This window comes from Schistocerca nitens, chromosome 2, assembly GCF_023898315.1.
Source record: "Schistocerca nitens isolate TAMUIC-IGC-003100 chromosome 2, iqSchNite1.1, whole genome shotgun sequence".
Taxonomy (NCBI): Eukaryota; Metazoa; Arthropoda; class Insecta; order Orthoptera; family Acrididae; genus Schistocerca; species Schistocerca nitens.
The window spans coordinates 721,806,932-721,827,598 of record NC_064615.1 but is presented as its reverse complement, the minus strand read 5'-3'; positions in this window follow the sequence as shown (position 1 = coordinate 721,827,598).

Here is a 20,667-nt window from a genome sequence, read left to right as displayed (position 1 = left end):
CGGTCTTCAGAAATATCGTAATATGCGAGCACGAAACGTGTTCCAAAAATCTACAACACACCGACGTCAGAGATTTACAAACAGGAATGACCTGTTCTGTTTTCCAATTAATAGGAACGTTCTGCTCCTCCAGAGACCTATGGTACACTGCTGCTACGAGAAGGGCAAGTTCTTTCGTATATCCCGTGTAGAGTACCAATTGTTTGCTTCGTATTATTACTCCATTAGAACAAATGAGCTGTTTATTAGCTGTTTTGGAAAAAGCAGGATCTGTGGCTATAATTTATACGCATTAACTGACGCAATAATATACGTAAACCATCTATAACGGAGAGACGATACAATTCATTACTATTATGGGCCTTTTACATTTACTCATGAATCAGGATCTCCACTTCCGCCAAATTTAGTTTTTGAAATTAGTACAAGGCAAGAAAGAAAGAATGTTAGAATTGAACCTTCCGACGACGACGAGGTCATTACAGCCATAGTACAACCTCGGGATGGGGAAGAGCGCGGAAGACAATCGTTCGTGTTCTTTTCAAACGAACCAGGCCGGCATTTGCCTCGAGAAACTTTGGGGAACCACGAAAGACCTAAATCTGGATGGTCGGACAAGGGCTCGAGCCGCCGTCCTTTGCTGGTGTAGTCTCACCACTGCGCCTCCGCCCTCAGTGGTGGCAGAAGAAACGCCTTACATTTTTAATTACGTGGTCACTTCTCCCCTTCCCCCACTCCCCTCCGCCATCATTACACCAGCTGCTCCCCCCCCCCCCCCCAACACTTCCCCCCACCCATTCCATCACCCACGCCCCTTGCCAAAATAATAATAATAATAATAAAATATGGGCACGCTCCTAACACTTCAAGATTTAATCACAGAAAAAGAATGAAGTGATTCACGAGGAAAATACATCCATATAAAGCCATCTCTTTCGTTGCAGCCAAGTGGGTGTGACGAAGAGATCGTGCCCTGCAGGCGACTGTTGTGTCCCAGGCTGTTAGCGATGCAGTCTCGCCACGGAGTGAGTCAGGCGGGCTAAAAACATTCGCTCTGCTCTATGCCCGCAGCCAGCGAGCGGCAGTCGGGGTCAAGGACAGCTTCGCTCGGAGACGGAGACTGCCACTGTCGCTCGTTGGGCCGCTTGCCGTTAGTGGTGCGAACGTCGGCATTCTTCAGCGCTGTCGTTTTTGTTTCTTCTTCTTTTTAAGCCTTTTTCTTGGTCTCTTGCAGAGGACACCAGTATTTCAACGAAATTAACATACCAGAAGAATGACAAATGTCACCCAAACAATCCTCTACGACTTCACTATTGCAACTCTGAAAAAGGAAGTCTTTGTTGATGCAAAGGATCTTGACTGGCACAGTATGCTGACTCCTTTCTTCTGCTACACACATATATCTGTTACACAATCGCTAACGACACGATCAGTTTTACATCCAATGACCTTGTTTCGTGTGTTTTAACCTCAGTGTACAACGTGCCGTAAACAAATATGCTCATATAATAGATATTATGATGAATACTTTCTTTAACAATAGTTTGATTGTTTTGACGCCATACCCTATTTGTTCGTATTGTGTGTCATGCTATTAATCTCCTGCGGTAGCGTTCTCGCTTCCCACGCCCGGGTTCCCGGGTTCGATTCCCGGCGGGTTCAGGGATTTTCTCTGCCTCGAGATGACTGGGTGTTGTGTGCTGTCCTTAGGTTAGTTAGGTTTAAGTAGTTCTAAGTTCTAGGGGACTGATGACCATAGATGTTAAGTCCCATGGTGCTCAGAGCCATTTGAACCATTTTTTTATTAATCTCCACAGATGTAACATCTATTATCTTAAAAACTGCCTGCTACTTACAGCAAAATTTCTTGCACTGCACAGTTTTCTATACCTACTGCTACCTGCACGTTAAGTAACAAGACAACTTTGCATATGTTTCACCAATCTCATCTTCTGCCAAAGTTTTGTTACACGTAACTTCTTTCGCACAAAATGCCTACCATTGTACTATGCCTACCTTATCATTCGACTTATCTTTTAATATAATTCTACAGCATCACTTCTGAAATAGTTGTTGCGTCTGTTTTCCAGTTTTTTCACTGTCCACTTCATGAATACACTATGTGATATACTCCTGAGATTTCTTTCTCAATTTCAGCCCAATCTAACAAAGCAGTAGATTTATTTTAAAATACTTTTACAGTTGTGTCAATCCGCTTTATGTATCTTTCTTCTACAGATTTTGTATAATCTTGTTTCTTGGTTCAAATGGCTCTGAGCACTATGAAACTTAACATCTGAGGTCATCAGTCCCCTAGAACTTAGAACTACTTAAACCTAACTAACCTAAGGACATCACACACATCGATTCCCGAGTCAGAATTCTAACCTGCGACCGTAGCGGTCACGCGGTTCCAGACTGAAGCGCCTAGAACCGCTCGGCCACACCTGCCGGCAATCTTGCTTCTTATTTACACTTAAGTGAAGCATGTCAATTAATCCCAATATTTAACTTCTTATAATTCTGTTTCATGGTAGACCAGTCAGGTTAGCCGAGAGCGCTAATGCGCTGCTTCCTGGACTTGGGTAGATGCGCCGGCCTCGGATCGAATCCGACCGGCAGATTAACGACGAAGGCCAGTGTGCTGGCCAGCCTGGATGTGGTTTTCAGGCAGTTTTCTACCTCCCGCTAGGTGAATACCGGGCTGGTCCCCACGTCCCACCTTAGTAACCCGACTGGCAGACATCTGAAAACCTTCACACTATTCCATGGATTACGCTAGACAGCTGGGATACACCAATTCCATCCCGGGAGATACCGAGTGGCGACAGGAAGGGCATCCGGCCACCCCTTATCATTAACCTTGCCAAATAAAAATCTATCCACGCCGACCCTGCGAAACCGCTGATAAAGGCACAAGCAAAAGAAATTCTCATTCATGGTACACATTAGCAGAGTCTTTGACTCGTTTCTCCTCAGTTTTGCAAGCGTGTCCTTTCCAAAGCCGTCTTGAGCTCAGAAATGTGTGGAAGCATGAGAATACTAAGAAATAATACACGAAAATTTGAAATGTGATTCTGAAAAATGATGTTGATTGAGGGCGGAGGTGAAGCAACGCCCATACTAGGGGTCATTTCTCACTAGCCTGGCTTGGGGCGAGGGCTATAAAGGAGCACACTGAGCCTACTAGTGAGGAAAAGTGAAACGCTACTCGAAGAAGCAGCTCCAATTTAGGAAACCAACGTCAACGTCTTGCACAACGGTTCCTGAGTCTTATGTCTCTGAAATACTGCAGTCTAGCGAAGTCCTAAGTAAATGCTCAAGCAATGGATGGTCAAAAGCAACTTGTGATTCCTTGTATTTCACCGGCCGAGGTGGCCGAGCGGTTCTAGGCGCTACAGTCTGGAACCGCGCGACCGCTACGGTCTCAGGTTCGAATCCTGCACCGGGCATGGATGTGTGTGATGTCCTTAGGTTAGTTAAGTAGTTCTAAGTTCTAGGGGACTCAGAAGTTAAGTCCCACAGTGCTCAGAGGCATTTGAACCATTTTTGTACTCCACTGTAGTACTGTTTAGAAAGTACGGAATGAAGTTCTGAAATGAACAGGCGAGGAAAGATACCTACGAAAACCCTGGTGTGAAGAAGGAGTTTACTGCAACATGTGCTGTTGCAGTCACTAATAGCTAACTATGTGCTTGATTGTATCGCTGTACACCCTATGTAAACTGAGACTTCACCGAGCGAAATCAATGAAGATAGCGAGATTGAACGATACTATTTGTATGCAAAACCAATATATTCATTATAATTAAAAGTGAGAGAGAAACGCCTACGAATAAGCTTGACATTCTTAGACTCATAGCATTATTGTGTAAAAAGTACGATGGAATTCAGCGTTCACTTGAATGCTGCATGTTAAATAGAACAGTCGATTTATTAGTGAGAGAAACTTCGTCAGTACAAAGCATTGCTGTAAGCCACCATTGCGAAAAATTTGATGTCACCATAGTTCATTCATACTCAAGAAATAACAGACTGCTAGAACTGGTCAGAATTTTTGCAGGGAAAGTATTTTCTGGTTGTATTATAGATCGTTTAGATAAATACACACTTGATTGGTAGCACAAACCTGCACACACATACACACACACACACACACACACACACACGCACACACGTGGTCCACATTATTTGGAAAAAGATTATTGTTATTTTCAAAAGTATTTAATGAATCCTAATTACGGCCTATTTTCCATTTTTCATTAAATATTCTGTCTTAGCACGTTGACGGATTACAGCCGACCTATAGTGAGAGTGTAATGAAATGCAGAAAGATTTCAAATGTCGCAGAGAATTTGCAGCTTCATCGACGAACAGCCAACGAGATACTCCGGTGAGCTGTACCGTCAGTGCATTACTCAAATGATAGAGGATATATTTTCCGCTTTTATAGGCGTATTACTCTCAAGACAAAAATAAGTTGCTGCGCTAGCTACGAATGTTAAAGCTCTTTTCAAGAGCGTTACATCTTCGAATAAAACCGAACGTTTCCTTGCAAAGAATTCTCAGTAATGAACCACAATTTAATTTTAGTTAGCGTTACTTGAGATAGTACATTGGACGTAGCACAGAGGTGAAGAGACGAAGCTTACAGCACGTTATCACCAAGGCTGCGTCTGGAGTTAGCAATGACGGAAACATTAACACCAAATAAGAATAGATGGACACCACCTGCACACTTCCTGCCTTTGACCAGAAGGCCAAGCGTCTGTAACGACTTCCTCGAAGGCGGACGTTGCAATGTAAGCACTGAAATACTGCTTAGACGGCACAGATAGGGGTGCTGCAGTGGCTGAGACTCTGTGTTCGAGTTCGGAAGGAGTGAGGTTCCAACGACGCCGCTCATGAAAACAAAGCCTCACAGTGCACGTTGTCAGGTCATGAGTGTGCTGCATTACCAAGTCACGCCGCAGGCACTTCTTCACGCACTGCTTGATGAATGATAGACACGAACGAAAGTGCAGAACACATTTACGGCTGAACTAGTACTGTATTCTATTGAATGAGTTCACAAAACAAAACTGGTACGTAATAAGTCTACAGTTCAAATGTTGGAAGCTTTTCCTAAAACACTAGTCCTTATACGTAATTATATTTACTAGTTACCATACTGCAAGTATGACTTTACATGTAAATAAGTCGTAACTCACAGAGCTATGACCCTCCATGCAATCGTAAAACGGTCTGTATCACAGAAGGTGAGAAGATGAACAATACGACAGTGACTCTACATTTAAATCTACGTCTAAATCTACGTCCTTCCTCTGAAAACTATCTTAAGGTGTAGGGCGGATGACACTTCTGGTACTCTTATTATTTCTCCCCTTCTCTGTTCCATTCTCGAATGGTGCATAGCAATAATGACAGCCGGTAAGGTACCGTATGAGCACGGATTTCTCTCATTTTCTCGCTATGGTCATTTTGCGCGACGTACGCGCAAGGAAATACTATATTACCGCACACTTCTTGAGACCTACATTCTCAGAATTTCAACAAAAAATTTCTCTGTCACGTGAAACTCCTCTCTTGCAACGTTCACGACATGAGTTTGAGATACTGGGACATCTCCGTAACGTTCTATTGCTTACAAAGAAACATGCGACAAAATACGCTGCTCTTATTTCGATTTCTAAATCTCCATTTAATACTACGAGTATCTGGTAAGATCTTCAAACTGACAAGCAATACTTAAGATTCTGTCGAAGAGCCTCTTCTTTACTAGATGAATTACAGTACATTAGGATTCTTCATATGAATCTCAGCCTTAATCTGCTTTTCCTTCAACTAACTTTGTGTGGTCCCTTCACTTTACTTCAGTCGGTACTGTTACTCCTAAGTATATGACTGCAACTGTTTCTAATGATTTATCGCAAACAGTAAAATCTAACAATAATGAATCCTTCCGATTATCCATGCGCAATACGTCATATGTAGGCTTTTTACCTATCGTCCACCCCCTGCAAGTCTGCCTACATTTCGTTACACCTATCTGGCTTTGCAAATTTTGCCAGACAACAGCATGGGATTTGAATGGTTCCACTTTTGGTTCCACAGATCCTTAGAGAGGAGAGTCTCAAGGATGTAGAAGATTAATACAAGAATACACTACCAAAAAATATGCTGGTGTTCCTTTCAAAGATCTTAATTACATGGTGCTCAAGGAGATTTAACAGTATTGTCACCAAACAAGTAAATGTACGTATCATACACTGAGTTACAGGCGATTATCCTTAGGCTACTGCAGACTCGCATCATCAAACAGAAAATCAGTTTACAAAACTTATTTAAATTGATCACATCATTGCACTAAAGACATACAGATGTCGTTTTATGTAAAGCTCACGTAATTTCATACTATGAAGAATGTGTGCATCAGTTGGCTCCACTAAGAAATTCGTCAGTCAAGCAGGAGTTTGTCACCAAAAACTCCAAAGGCTCTTCTAAACTGAACGTTAATAGTAACTAAATTTCTTACAGCTGCTGGAAAGTAGCTGAAAATGTGTGTTCCTGAGCTATAGCTTTCTTTCTGGAACAAAATAAACGAACTTCAACCGTTATCAAATTTATTATCATTTCTAGTATCGATTCTCTGAACTGAGTTGTTTGTTTGGAAACGTGTATATTATTTATAACAAATTCAATTAAGGAATAAGTACAATGGGTTTCTTGAAGAGGAGCCTCTGTATCATTCTTGAGTTCACTGCACAAATAATTCGTGTTACTTGTTTTTAGACTCTAAAAAGTTAAGGTTAACTTAATGATTCACATCAAAAAAATAATCTCATATGACACTGTAGATTGAAAGTATGTGTAGTCTGATAGCTTTTACAAAATCAGAAAACTGCGTTCAAAATCGACTAGTCGCACTTTACTATATTTATATTCAGTTCATAGCCGCGTGTTCTTGAATAACTGTAGTGGATAAGATTAATGGTCTAGGTTGATTATTTTTATATCACTTATGCCTATAACATCTGCACTGCAAAAAAGGTTTTTTGTAGACGCTTTAGCGGCTCTGTAGTATGCTCCTATCAACCAAATTTATTATCAAATTGTATTCCCAAAAATTTAACACTGTTAATGTATTGTATGCTTATCGTTGTAGTTTAGACATATACAGGGAGGAAATCTCTTACAAATTCTGTACTGCATATTGTGTGTCTTTTCAAAGTTTAGTGACAGATAATTGAGAAGGAGCCATTTGTTAATGTCCATGAAATTTTCAGTAACCAATGATTCTAAAACTGTACTTGATTAGGTATTTATTGCAATGTTTGTATTATCTGCAAACAAAGGAAACTTGGCTTATGGTATTGTTACTGATAAAAGATTATTAATATACACAAGAAAAAGTAAAGGCCTTAAGATGGTACCTCTGGGACACAATATGTGATTAGCTCTCAGTTTCATGGTAACTGATAGCTTAATACAGGTCTCTTTGCTAGTGACACACTTTAGTTCCTGTCCAAAAAAATGCCCCTTAAACCATTCTGCGACATCAGCTTTTATACAATAATATTCTCATATACATATAAATACATTGTGATTGTAAATGCGTTTGACAGATCACAAAATACACTCACTAGCCTGTAACTTATTGTATAAAAAATTAAGTACGTTCTCCCTTTGTGCACAAATAGTTACCTCAACATTGGCCTCATTAGAAATCCAGGCTATGATTTTGACAATGTATTAGAACAATATGCCATCATGTGGTTATGAAGCCTGTTGTTTATTACCTAACCTACAATTTTAGAGCATGGTGGCAGAAGTGAAACTGGACAGACGTTTGATGGTATGTATTTATCTCATTTCTTGTACACAGGCCTAACTTCAGGTTCTTTCGGCCAATCTGGAAATGATTCAGTAGTTAATGTCTGGTTACACAAATAAGCTAATGGATAAATAAACTCAGAAGAACACGTTTAATTAACTCTGTTGATATTTTATTATATGATCTAGAAATTTTTGAGTTTAAAGATGTTACGGTGGACACTACTACTTCTGGTGTAGTGACAAGCCTATTGAGTTTTCTGGATCGAGAGATTCCGTAGCAGCATCTACTGAACCTGACAACCTCACATTTTCAGTAACTGTTGTGAAATGCTTGTTAGAAAGTTTTGTAACACTGCACCCATCTATTATCAGTGTCTTATTTCCTCTAAAAACTATCTGATCTTCCTCGTCTCTGGGTCTACCAGTCTCCTCATTCACTGTATCCTGTAGCGTCTTTCTATTAAATAGATGATGTGACTGTCATTTCCTTGTACTGCATTTGCTTTGATGTTTGTGCTAGTTTTGTCCGTATTTTGCAGTAAGCCCTATGCATTGTAGTGAGATATATTAAAATCAGAGCTATTTATGACTGACGTGTAGAGTTTCCTTTTTGCCTTACACGATACCTTTATTCTCATGAGTAATCAACGGTCATTGTAGACTTTGGTGTAATTTGGGTTACATTTGAGGGAAAACAGATTTCTTATAAGGTAAGGGCTGTATTAATAAATGTATAGTATTCATGATGTTAAGAATGATATGCCGAGTCATAAAGACTTCTATACTCACTCTAAATCCCGTTCACTAACGAAAAAAAACTGTCTAAAGCATTTATTGTCATTTCAATCTCAAAGAAAAATAGCTTTAGGCAGTACGTTAGCTTAATTTCAAGCTACACACTCAATTTATGATTTTCTGATTGGTTAAAGAATGCACAAATATTTATAATTCTTCTATATTTGGTTACTTTTTCGTCTTACATCATTTGTTCTCTTCATATAGTTGCTAACAAGATGATTTTCGCAGTAAATCAGTATATCGCTTCTGATGGAGTCAACTATGGGGTTGTTTCTACAGAGAAATCCAGAAAACTGATGCTACATGATACTTTCAAAATCACACTTCTCTGATTTGCCTGTGATAGAACCAAGATTTTTTGAAACGTTGTATAGGTATATGATGCAAACAGAAGTACATATTTCACTTACATATGTCAATTCTCTTCTCTTCGTTAATAATAAAGCATCTTCTTACTATGACATGTACCCGTACTTTTCATTATTTACAACTTGTTTTCACAGCCACCTGGTGTAATCGTTGACCTGTTATCTAGTGCTGTAATAGCATGGAGCATTCCTCCGTCTCGTCAACGTCATTGTCATCTGCTGCTAAATTTAAAACCTCTGCTATAGCTATTTTTGTAAGTTACAAATTTCGGCACACGTACCATCCATCAATGACAGAGGTCATAACAATATTACCAAACGCCTTAGGCTACAATGAAAGAGAGAATATCCTCTGTGCCATTTTTTTCTGTTTTTAATAACTCTCTCAAAGCAATATGTAATGTCTCCAGTTTAATCATCAATATATGTCAAAATTGTCTTCTAAGCAATCAGTCTGTATGTTTCCAAACCACAAAAATTTTCTCCACTAAAGACAGTTACGGTAGTAGTAGAGTATTTAAGAGGGAGGCGCGTTTTTCTTGGTTTCTCATACATATCGATAACGTGTGTCTCCGAATATCTGCACGTAATATGACACCTTCGTTGAAGGTCAACTGTCGGTCTCATCAACAACTACGTCGATCCTTTACTGGCCTTCCGGATTTTCGTCTCCTCGTGTTGCAGATTATGCTATATACGACAGCATCTTGTACGAAATACCCCATGGATATCCCGATGTTCCACCAGGATATCTAAACACAAGGTGTCTCCGTGTTCACCACACAAAGTTCGGCGGTGATGGAGAAAGGAAAATGTATCAGTCTGAGATGAGGTGCTCTGATGCAAAAACTGTAGGATGTACGTATGGATCGTATAGATCGTCCAAGAGTAGCAGTAGAAACGAATCAAGATAGCAACTGGAATAAGACTGCATCAGGTACCATCTAACGGACTGACGCTGAAAGGTGGCTACACTGAGCCACAGCGCCAGAGATCGCTAGAGAGCATTGTTCCGCCGCCTCCACTGTCAGTGATTATTGAGATGTCGTAGTGGGCAGTGCTTGTCGAGGACTCGTAGTAGTCAGTTCGTGTTCAGATGTGCTAGTAGGGAGTGCTTGCTGAGATGTGATACTGAAAAGTTCTTGTTGAGATGTGGTAATAGCGAGTCGGTGTGGAGATATATTGTAATGATTAGAGTGATTTTGGTCAATATATGAAGGTAACGAAACTTGATTTATTTTTCATTATTTCCATGTTTTAAATAATGCGTCATTACAGGTTCAGTCAACAAAGAATCTGGCTTGTGTTCTCGTATTAGAGTGTAATTCTGGTTTTCTTGAGTAATTATGGTATTTTTATTTTCTTTAATTAATTCAGTATAAATGATATTTAAAATTTCTTGTGTTATTGAAGAAGAACCGTGCCAGATGCGTACGTTGAGTCATACTTCCACACACAGAACAGTTACACTTGTGCTTTGGTTTCGTAGGTTTTTATAGTTGCTGGGGACTTAATTAATTAATTGTGTGAATGAAAATTTCCATTTCATTCTTTGTTATTGTTCTAAGCAGTCAGATTGCGTAATAATACTAGTCAGGGCCAACCGTTTACGAGACTTCGTAATCGGACAAACAGCTACTAAAGCAGAAATTAAAATTATTTTCATTTTCATTTAATTAAGCCCCCATGCACGTGGCGACCGCTGCTTCGGATCGTCCCTTGGAATTCTTCTGATTGTAGAAATAGTAGACAGTAGGATTGTTGTAGTAATTTGTAGTTTAGTAATTGTAGTCTATATTGCATGTGTAGATTTGGTAATTGTCATTCTTCTAATGGTATTTTTTTTTTTTTTTTGCAAAATTTCATTTCTGTTGTCTTGTCTACGGGTTTGACAATTAGTGCAATTATTTCAATTGTTCGATGATCGTGTTTGAGGGAAACATCTCGTGTGAATGATATTGTTGATGATAAAGTGTCATTGTGTGTAATTTTTTTTTATAGTGACGAGTTTTGTATATTTTGTAAATGATCACGCGATCAATGAAAAAGGCAAAAATGATGGATAGTGAGAATGACGAAATTGTTAACATGGCGAACTCGCCAACAGAGGAAAACAGTATGATGGATAATGAAGTGGAAAACAATGTAATAAGTCGGGAAAATAGTCCGGAACCATTTCAAAATTTTTCTCAATCAGAAAATTCACAGAATAAGAGATTAACGACAGAAGATTCTGTAATAGTATCGAACACAGATAGCTTTACAGCTATGACGAAGGAAACTGGTTTTGCGAGAAATGTTAGGGGCGAAAAGAATTTCGAACCAGATCATACGGAACAGTTGATGAGTGCAATATTAAATTTGGGATCACAGTTACGATCTGAATTAAAAACAGAGATGGGAACTTTGGCAACACGGTTAGACTCCCAAATGGAAACACGGATGGGAACAATGGAAACTCGGTTAGGATCTGAATTAAAAACAGTGGCAACACGTTTAGAAACAGAGTTGGAAACAATGGAAACACGGTTAGACTCACGAATAGGGACATGTTTCAAAAATATGAAAGATGAGTTAAAGAAAGAAATCAGAGAAGAAGTACAACCGATTTTGAATTCTCACAATAATAGATTAATTGCAGTAGAGATTAGACAAAGGGAACAGGATAGAGAACAGGAAGAAAGAGATCGCGTGATAGTACAAAAATTTTCAGAGTTAAATTTACAACGTGCACACGATAAGAAAGAAATATTTGAGAGAATCGAGGAATCCGTACCAAATGACAGAATAAATAATCTAACACAACAATATGAACAGTTAACTACCAAATGTGTCAACACTGAAACCCGAGTCGCGACACTTACGGAAGACGTAAATAAACAGAAAGAAAAAATAGGTGACTTATCGGAAAGAGTTGAGGAGATTTCAGATAAATTGACAAATCTTAGTTTACATGGGGACAGAGATTCAGATGATACAGCACCATTGCCATTTGCAGAAACCGAAGAGTATCAGAACATAAATAAGCATGTTGAAAACCAGGGAAAATTTAATGAACGCGTTAAAAGGGAAGTTGAGGCATTACGAAAGCAAGTCAAACAAATTGAAGGCGAAATCGTAGGAAAAGACAGCAGAAGAAATTTAGAATCACAGATAGCAGAGGGCTTTGAAGAAAGTAATTTGTTTCATTTACGGGATGTAACAAGAGAGCGCCAGACGCGGGAACTTGACAATAATCGACATTGGGACTGGGACAGACGCGGTAGGTCTTTGTCGCCGCGAGGCGGAAGCTTTGACTGTAAACACTTCTTGACTGTTCGGAAATTTAAGATCTTTTGCAATTCTAGGAATGACATACGTCAATGTTCATGGTTGGATCGATTTACGTGCGCACTTCCGCCAGATTTGCCACAGTGTCACAAACTGGAAATTATGTGCAGCTATTAAAGTCCTCAGGGGATTCACTATACTAAGTGAATATGTGCCGTAGCGTTCACAGGGCCCCGAGCTGTAGTGGTGCTATTTCCCTTTTAGTTTTCTGCACCGCTGCCTACTCTTTCACTATTCTTTGCATCTATAAAAAACGATTCTTCTACTATCCATCTATCTAGACAGTAGGTAAACAATAACCGGATTTGACTGTTTTACCCAAAAGTGACTTCGGAAATTACCGTTTGGACTTACTATTTTCTGCAGCATTCATTCGTAGTTTAAACGAAATTTTACCTGTTTATCTTCGTGACAATATTACTTCATATGTTGACGATATTCGTATTGCTAAACGTTCTTGGAGTGAGCACAACAAAAATTTTGGATTCATTAATACATATCTTTGCAAGAGTTGGCATTACAGTGAACTTGGAAAAATCTGAATTTGGTCGTTCTCAGGTGAAATTTCTCGGTCACATTATTTCTACAGAAGGTATTCTTCCTGATCCAGAAAAATTAGACGCTATTCGTAATTATACTGTTCCTACCACAAAACGTGATGTTCGTAGTTTCCTTAGTGTCTGTAATTTTATTAGACGCTTTGTTAGATTGGATGATTTGGCCACACCTCGTTTACACATTTCAGTTATGCACACTATGGTCCCAGAAAATGCTTTCATAAATTACGAGAAAATTGCTACTTCAGTAATATGGAAAAACGTATTCGATCTGTTCTTGCCAAAAGCAAATTATGTCAAAAGGCTAAGCCGCCAAGGATTTCTCACAGAGCACCGTTGTTTCCTATCATTCCAGCGAAATTAAAGGACATGGCTGCAGTCGATTTGTTCGGTCCAGTGGTGCGTTTTACTAATGGTTTTGCGTACATTTTGGTAGCAGTGGAATTAACATCAAAATATGTGTGTTTTACACCTTTACGCAAAGCAACAGCTCGTTCAGTATCTAACGCTTTCATCAAACATTTTCTTAAAGAAGTTGGTCATGTTGATAAGGTTATATCAGATAATGGATCACAGTTTCGCTCTAAAATTTGGCTTCGTACTCTACGGCGTCGTAAGATTAAACCAATTTTTATTTCACTTTTTCACCCTCAGTCTAATGCTTCAGAGAGATGGATGAAGGAAATCAATAAATTGTGCCGTCTTTATTGTCATCAGAATCACAGAACTTGGGATCAGTATCTTCATATTTTTCAAAACATTCTGAATGAACTTCCTAATGACTCAACTTCTTTACCGCCTCTATTGATATTAAAAAACAAAGCACCGTCAAATCGCATTTCTGAAATCGTTCCTTTTCCGCCTTCACGGAAACTGCGGCATTCTGAAGTTGTCAACCTGGCTCTACGAAATATTGCGTCTGCGGCTGCAAGAAGAGAGAAATCAGCTAAACGTCCTGGTCGTTTAAAAATATGGTCAGTTGGTCAAAAGGTGTTAATTAAGTCTCATCGTTTGTCTCATAAAGGAAAAGGCTTATGTTGCAAATTTATAACGGTCCATATAGAATTCGCAAAATTATTCATGATAACACTGTTGAAGTAGAAACTCTTAAATCTCGGCGCTCTAAGGGAATACATCAAATATCGAACGTAAAATTTTTTGTGGAATGACATACTTTAGAGAAACTAACAGCTACATGTAAACATGCAGAGAATACAAGGATACCGCGCCGTGTTCTGGCGGCGGCGCGTACTCAACGCAACAGTGAAGTCTGCGCGCCGCACAAGGCAGTCGTTGACCGCAAACAATCACTTTCTACGTCACGCGCCTACAGCTGATCGAGCGCTCAGTGCGAATGCACTGACAGCCGTAAACAAATACACAGTCTAAATTCTCCGAATAAATTCTGTATAAAGCTATGGTGACTTTATAAATTATGTTATTAACGTTCAGTATTTTTCAGGATACGGTTGTGTAAAATATTTAAGACCTTCAGGTAAATTCTGTGTGTGTCCGACGTTAAGAGGACTTACTATCGAGAAAATTTCAGGAAGAATGTAATTTCGAGGATGAAACTAATAAACTAAAAAGGTAATGATTAATTGAGTTTATTTTTCAGGTAACATATTTCCACTTAGGTACGTACTTTAGACGTAATTTGCTGCTTGCGATTACGTGATTCATACTTTGTGCTAAATTTCATGTTCTATGAATTTACTTGTGAAGCGACGTGCTTACGCACATTAACTGATTTTGACGATGATTGATTAATGAACAGGCTTGTTATTTGTATATATTATGCATCGCTTGGCTGCAATGCTTTTTCACTGATGTCATATTTTTTTTATTATGTGCCTGCTATGCTTATTTATTTAAATTATAATTGTCACCTGATTAATTGTGTTGACTGTGGTTATGTATGTAGGTTATACTTTGAGCTTTATCTGCTTGCGCCTTCATGTTTACTTATTAAGATTACATATGGACATTTAATTGCTTATGATATGATGCTAATGACTTGTTTATCACGTAAGATATATGTTTGCTGCTTTTTGTATGGATTGCATATTTACACATTTCTGTTTTGTTGTCATAACTACTCTTCAATTTTGAATATAGCAATGCTGATGTACAGTGTACGAACATAGAGTTTAGGTTACACTGTGGTATTAATTATAGATTGTTCGCTTAGCAGAGCCTCGTTGTAGGAATTGTGCTGCATCCACTTGTTGACATTCAGTTCTCTACTGGTATATTTACTCGCTATTGCATGTTTTGCTTATGCTCAGTGCCTTATATTTTTAAGATAAGAAAATGAACTGCAGTAATTCGACATAAACGACATTAGTACAAGAAACTTCATAGAAGTCACATGAGCTGGAGGTTTTATGAAAGCTGTATAAATGTATGCTAATAGGAAGGAAGCTAACGACATGACATACCAAAACTAGGTTTAGACCATTGACAGTTGTTACACTGCGTTTTTCGTGAGCAATTGAAATAGGAAGTGACACTTAACACAAGAAATTCTCCACATGTTTGCTTCTGTTTGCCATAAGTCTTGAAGTGGTGTACACACTGTGAAATATTATGATCATTCACACTCCGTAATCGTACTTAATTACTGAGAGTTATTCGAACTAAGTCTGTTAGAGGTCATGCATGCATTTCTTTTATTTAATGATGGACAAGGAACCAAAATGTATCTTATAATTTATAATGAGTAGAAAATTTGGGTCAGATGGATTACACAGAGGTTGTGTGTAGACACTGTGTCTTCGGATTGTATGGGATGATGAATTGAAGTTGCACTAGGATTTTGTCTGTACTTGTTCGAGAGACTGACTAGAGGAAACAGTTGTTATGGAAGTGAAATGATATTGGTGCTGAGGTTTATATATATCGACGTAGTGAAGAGGTATTATTGAAGTATTAAGATTAAGTGATGATTATTGGAGTTTTCGTGGACAAGAGGTAAGGTAAATGATATTGATGATAAGGTTTATATGTATCGACGCATTGAAGAGGTATTAGTGAAGTATTGAGATTATGCTGATGATTATTGGAGTTTTGGTGGATAAGAGGTAAAGTAAGTGAGGAGCATATTTTTTTTGTTGGTCCATATGGAACAAGGAGGATGAAGATGGCAGACTAGAACACTCAAGTAGAAGGAAGATTGTCTACACACACACTTTGTCAAATCACTAAGCAGTATATACTTTTTTTTGAGAGAGGAAGCATTTGCATATCTTGGTACACTGACAGTTGTTCAGCAACCGTACATTTTGATCTGGCTTGGCAAACATTGGTCTTGACATGATGACTATGACGTTGACTTAACTATTATTGACTGTTATACATTGCTGCCACTACTACTTGGTACACATGATGAACATCAAATCTTGGACAGAGTTACATTTACACAGTTAACACTATTCAATTACACAGTAGTACTTAATGTGGATGAAAGATGAGTGAGTGTGTTTTGTGTGTTTTCCTTTCCTAATCCTACCCACCTATCTCCTAAATATTATTTTATTTGTTGGTAGTGGCTTGCACTGACACCCATAAATGTTACAGGTTTACTGGTATTTGTGTATTGTAATAGTTAATAGGACAATTATCTGATATCATTTGTGTGTTTGTTATGATTTGTATGTTTAGTGTAAAAGCATTGTATGTGTATTCAAACTATTGTTCATGCCTGAACTGTCTGATTAGTGATGGTGCTGCACTTTTCAACATGATGTGTGACATTTAGTCATGTTTAATTTCTGCTGATGAACTGTGTGATCAGTGATTGTAAAAATTATGGACTGTTACTTGTACCTTTTCTACATGATTGGTGCCACTAGGACATATTTAATTTCTGCTTATAAACTCTGATGAACAGTGTGATCAGTGATACTGAATTTTATGGAACTGCTTCTGCTGAGAAATGTGACTTGTTGCTGTGTGTACCTGCTCAACATTGCTGGGTACCACTGATGGACTGCTTCTACTGAAATGTTGTTGCTTCTTGCTGTGTGTACCTGCTCAACATTGCTGGGTACCACTGATGGACTGCTTCTACTGAAATGATGTTGCTTCTTGCTGTGTGTACCTGCTCAACATTGCTGGGTACCACTGATGGACTGCTTCTACTGAAATGATGTTGCTTCTTGCTGTCTGCACCTGGTCAACATTACTGGGTGCCACTGATGGACTGCTTCTACTGAAATGGTGTTACTTGTTGGTGTCTGCACCTGCTCAACATTGCTGGGTGCCACTGATGGACTGCTTCTACTGAAATGGTGTTACTTGTTGGTGTCTGCACCTGCTCAACATTGCTGGGTGCCACTGATGGACTGCTTCTACTGAAAAAATGTCATTTGTTGGTTTTTGCACCTGTTGACCATTGCTGGGTGCTACTGCTGGAACTGTCAACTGCTTATTCTTGGGCTATGGAAAGCGTTTATGTGAATATTTGTATAAACTGATTTTTTGTGTATTACTGTTTGTGAAAAGTTATGAGACTCTTACCTGCACATATTCGTCATTGCTGACGCTATTGATTGAACTGTTTAACCACATAATACTTGTGTAAACTGTTATGTAAAGTCACATGTATGAAAGAATTTGTATTGCTTACTGTATTCTATATAATAGGTTATTGAAAGGTCAGTGCAAAGCCAAAATTTTATCTAGTTATATGATATTTACGTATTAATATTATCTTTTATTTTTGTCTGTATTTTTTTTTGACGAATTTGGTGGTATTTTCACCACCAATGCTGGCAAAAATACCATCAAATTCTAGCCCGTGGAGGAAGGGCATATGAAAGGTGGCTACACTGAGCCACAGCGCCAGAGATCGCGCTAGAGAGTATTGTTCCGCCGCCTACACTGGCAGTGATTATTGAGAACTCGTATAAGTCAGTGCTTGGGGAGAGCTCGTGGTAGTCAGTGCTTGTTTAAGAACTCGTAGCAGAGAGTGTTTGTTGAGATGTGCTAGTAGAGAGTGCTTGCTGAGATGTGATACTGAAAAGTTCTTGTTGAGATGTGGTAATAGCGAGTCGGTGTGGAGATATATTGTAATGATTAGAGTGATTTTGGTCAATATATGAAGGTAACTAAACTTGATTTATTTTTCATTATTTCCATGTTTTAAATAATGCGTCATTACAGGTTCAGTCAACAAAGCATCTGGCTTGTGTTCTTGTATTAGAGTGTAATTCTGGTTTTCTTGAGTAATTATGGTATTTTTATTTTCTTTAATTAATTCAGTATAAATGATATTTAAAATTTCTTGTGTTATTGAAGAAGAACCGTGCCAGATGCGTACGTTGAGTCATACTTCCACACACAGAACAGTTACACTTGTGCTTTGGTTTCGTAGGTTTTTATAGTTGCTGGGGACTTAATTAATTAATTGTGTGAATGAAAATTTCCATTTCATTCTTTGTTATTGTTCTAAGCAGTCAGATTGCGTAATAATACTAGTCAGGGCCAACCGTTTACGAGACTTCGTAATCGGACAAACAGCTACTAAAGCAGAAATTAAAATTATTTTCATTTTCATTTAATTAAGCCCCCATGCAACGCATCTGCAACAAGCAGGGGATACAGTGCATCTGCTCACTGGTCATAGGCGTACTACACGTAATTCTGAAATTAAGCAGGTATTCCAGAACATCTGCACAAATAGTGGCGAATAAACAGCAAACCAGCGATAACAGTATAAGTGATGAAAGGAAATTTCTTCTTATAGGCAACAACATAATCAACGTCCTACGTCTTTGCAAGTAATTTCAAATAGCTAAGTGTGTTAAGAAGACTTCTTTCGAAATTAGAAAATATTTTCACAAACATGATATTAATCTTAGGGTTATTTAAGGACTCGTAAGCTCATTCAAATATAGTGTCCTGTATTCGACAAAGGAGTAATAAATAAAAATGGAATATAGAGATGGACTGAACGGTCTCTTGCATTCTCAATACGTACTCGGGGCCAGTCACGGGAAACCCGAGAACACAGTCGCTTTCGAATCTAACATGCACTCAAGAACTGACGTCGGGTATTTGAATTCCACATTCAACAACAAGATGTCACGTTTCACCATCTTCATCGACTCGTTTCGGCATCTGTGGAGATCCGAAAGAGATTAGTTGGTGGCTGCACTCATGGTACTCTCTAGAGTCCGAATTTGTATTTATTTCCTGTTTGATTCTACTGTTCGTTACTTCGAGAATCAGGCAACAGATGAATGTGCTTTTGGCTATGGTCAGTCACCTTTAGGTTACTGCCTCGGGGTGTAGCAGTCGAGGAGAATCTGGCGCGTCACATGGAAAACCCAGGTGTCGCTTGTTTTGCCCACAGGCCCTGCTTCCGAGGCACCTCATAGCGTACCCGAGGCGGTGGATCCGCCCTCACAGCAGGTTGAGTGGCTGGTGATAACACGTTCACGTCGCTTGAGGCGGAGGGCCAATGTGGAGACTGGCCGCCTGGCCTCGCCCATTCACCCCCTGAGAGAACAGGTGGCCGCTCCTTCAGCAGGGGGAGGGGTTTACAGTTTATTGGGAACTCCAATGTTAGGCGCGTTATGGATCCCCTTGCTCAGATAGCGTTCAGGGCTAGAAAGAAAGGCTCTTCCGAGATGGGGAGGCGGCCTTGCCTCTGGCTATCGAGCGTGCAGGGTGCAGTCGTCTACATGTTGTGACTCACGTCAGCACCAAAGACGCCTGTCGCACGGGTTATGACGAGATCCTCTGTTCGTACAGGCGGCTGGTGGAGTTGGTGACGACTGCTGGCCCCGCGCTTGGGGTGCAAGCATCGTTCTCGGAGTTGATCGGAGTCCTTTGGTTTGGAGCCAAGTGGAGGTCCTCAACCAAAGGCTTCGTCGACTCCGTGGTGGTCTTAGCTGAAGATTTCTAGACCTGCGTTATCGCGTGGGAATTTTTAGGACGCCCCTTGATAGGTCAGGGGTGGACTATACAAGGGAAGCAGCTACTCGGGAGCCAGAGTACTTGTGGAGTTCACATGACGGTTTTTTAGGCTAGGCAGTAGTTTGAGGTGCTCTGATGAACACTCACCGGTAGATATGCAACAAGGGAAGCCAAATGGCGTTCAGGATAAAGACACTTCAACTGTCACAATTTTACTAGTAAACTGTCGAAGTATCCGTGATAAAGTTCCCACATTTATTGCCCTCCAGGAAAGTTCTCGCACTGAAATTATTCTTGGGACCGAGAGCTGGCTGAAAACCGAAGTGGAAAGCTCTGAGATATTTAGCGAGTCGTGGAACGTATATCGGAAAGACAGATTAAAGGCCATAGGAGAAGGAGTGTTTATTGCAACTGACAAAGATATTGTCTGTACTCAGGTAGAAGTTGAGTGTGACAGTGAAGTCTTATGGTCGCGTATAACAGGTGTAGGTGAAACCAAGTTAATTGATGAATTTTTTTTACCCGTCAGCCGATTCTGCTGTGACAGTTCTGGAGTCATTCAAAAAAAGTTTACGGTGAATAGCGCGAAAATACCCAGATCATGGAATACTAGTTGGAGGCGACTTTAACATGCCGAATATAGACTGGGTTGTCTACGGATTCATTGCAAGGGGTACAGACAGACAGTCATGCGAAATACTTTTGAACGCGTTTTCTGAGAATTGTCTTGAGCAGCTAGCTCGGCAGCCCATACACAATGGAAATATCTTAGGCTTTTTAGCTACAAAGAGACCAGACCTTATCGATAATGTCAGAATAGAAGCAGGGATAGCGATCATGATATCATTATAGCA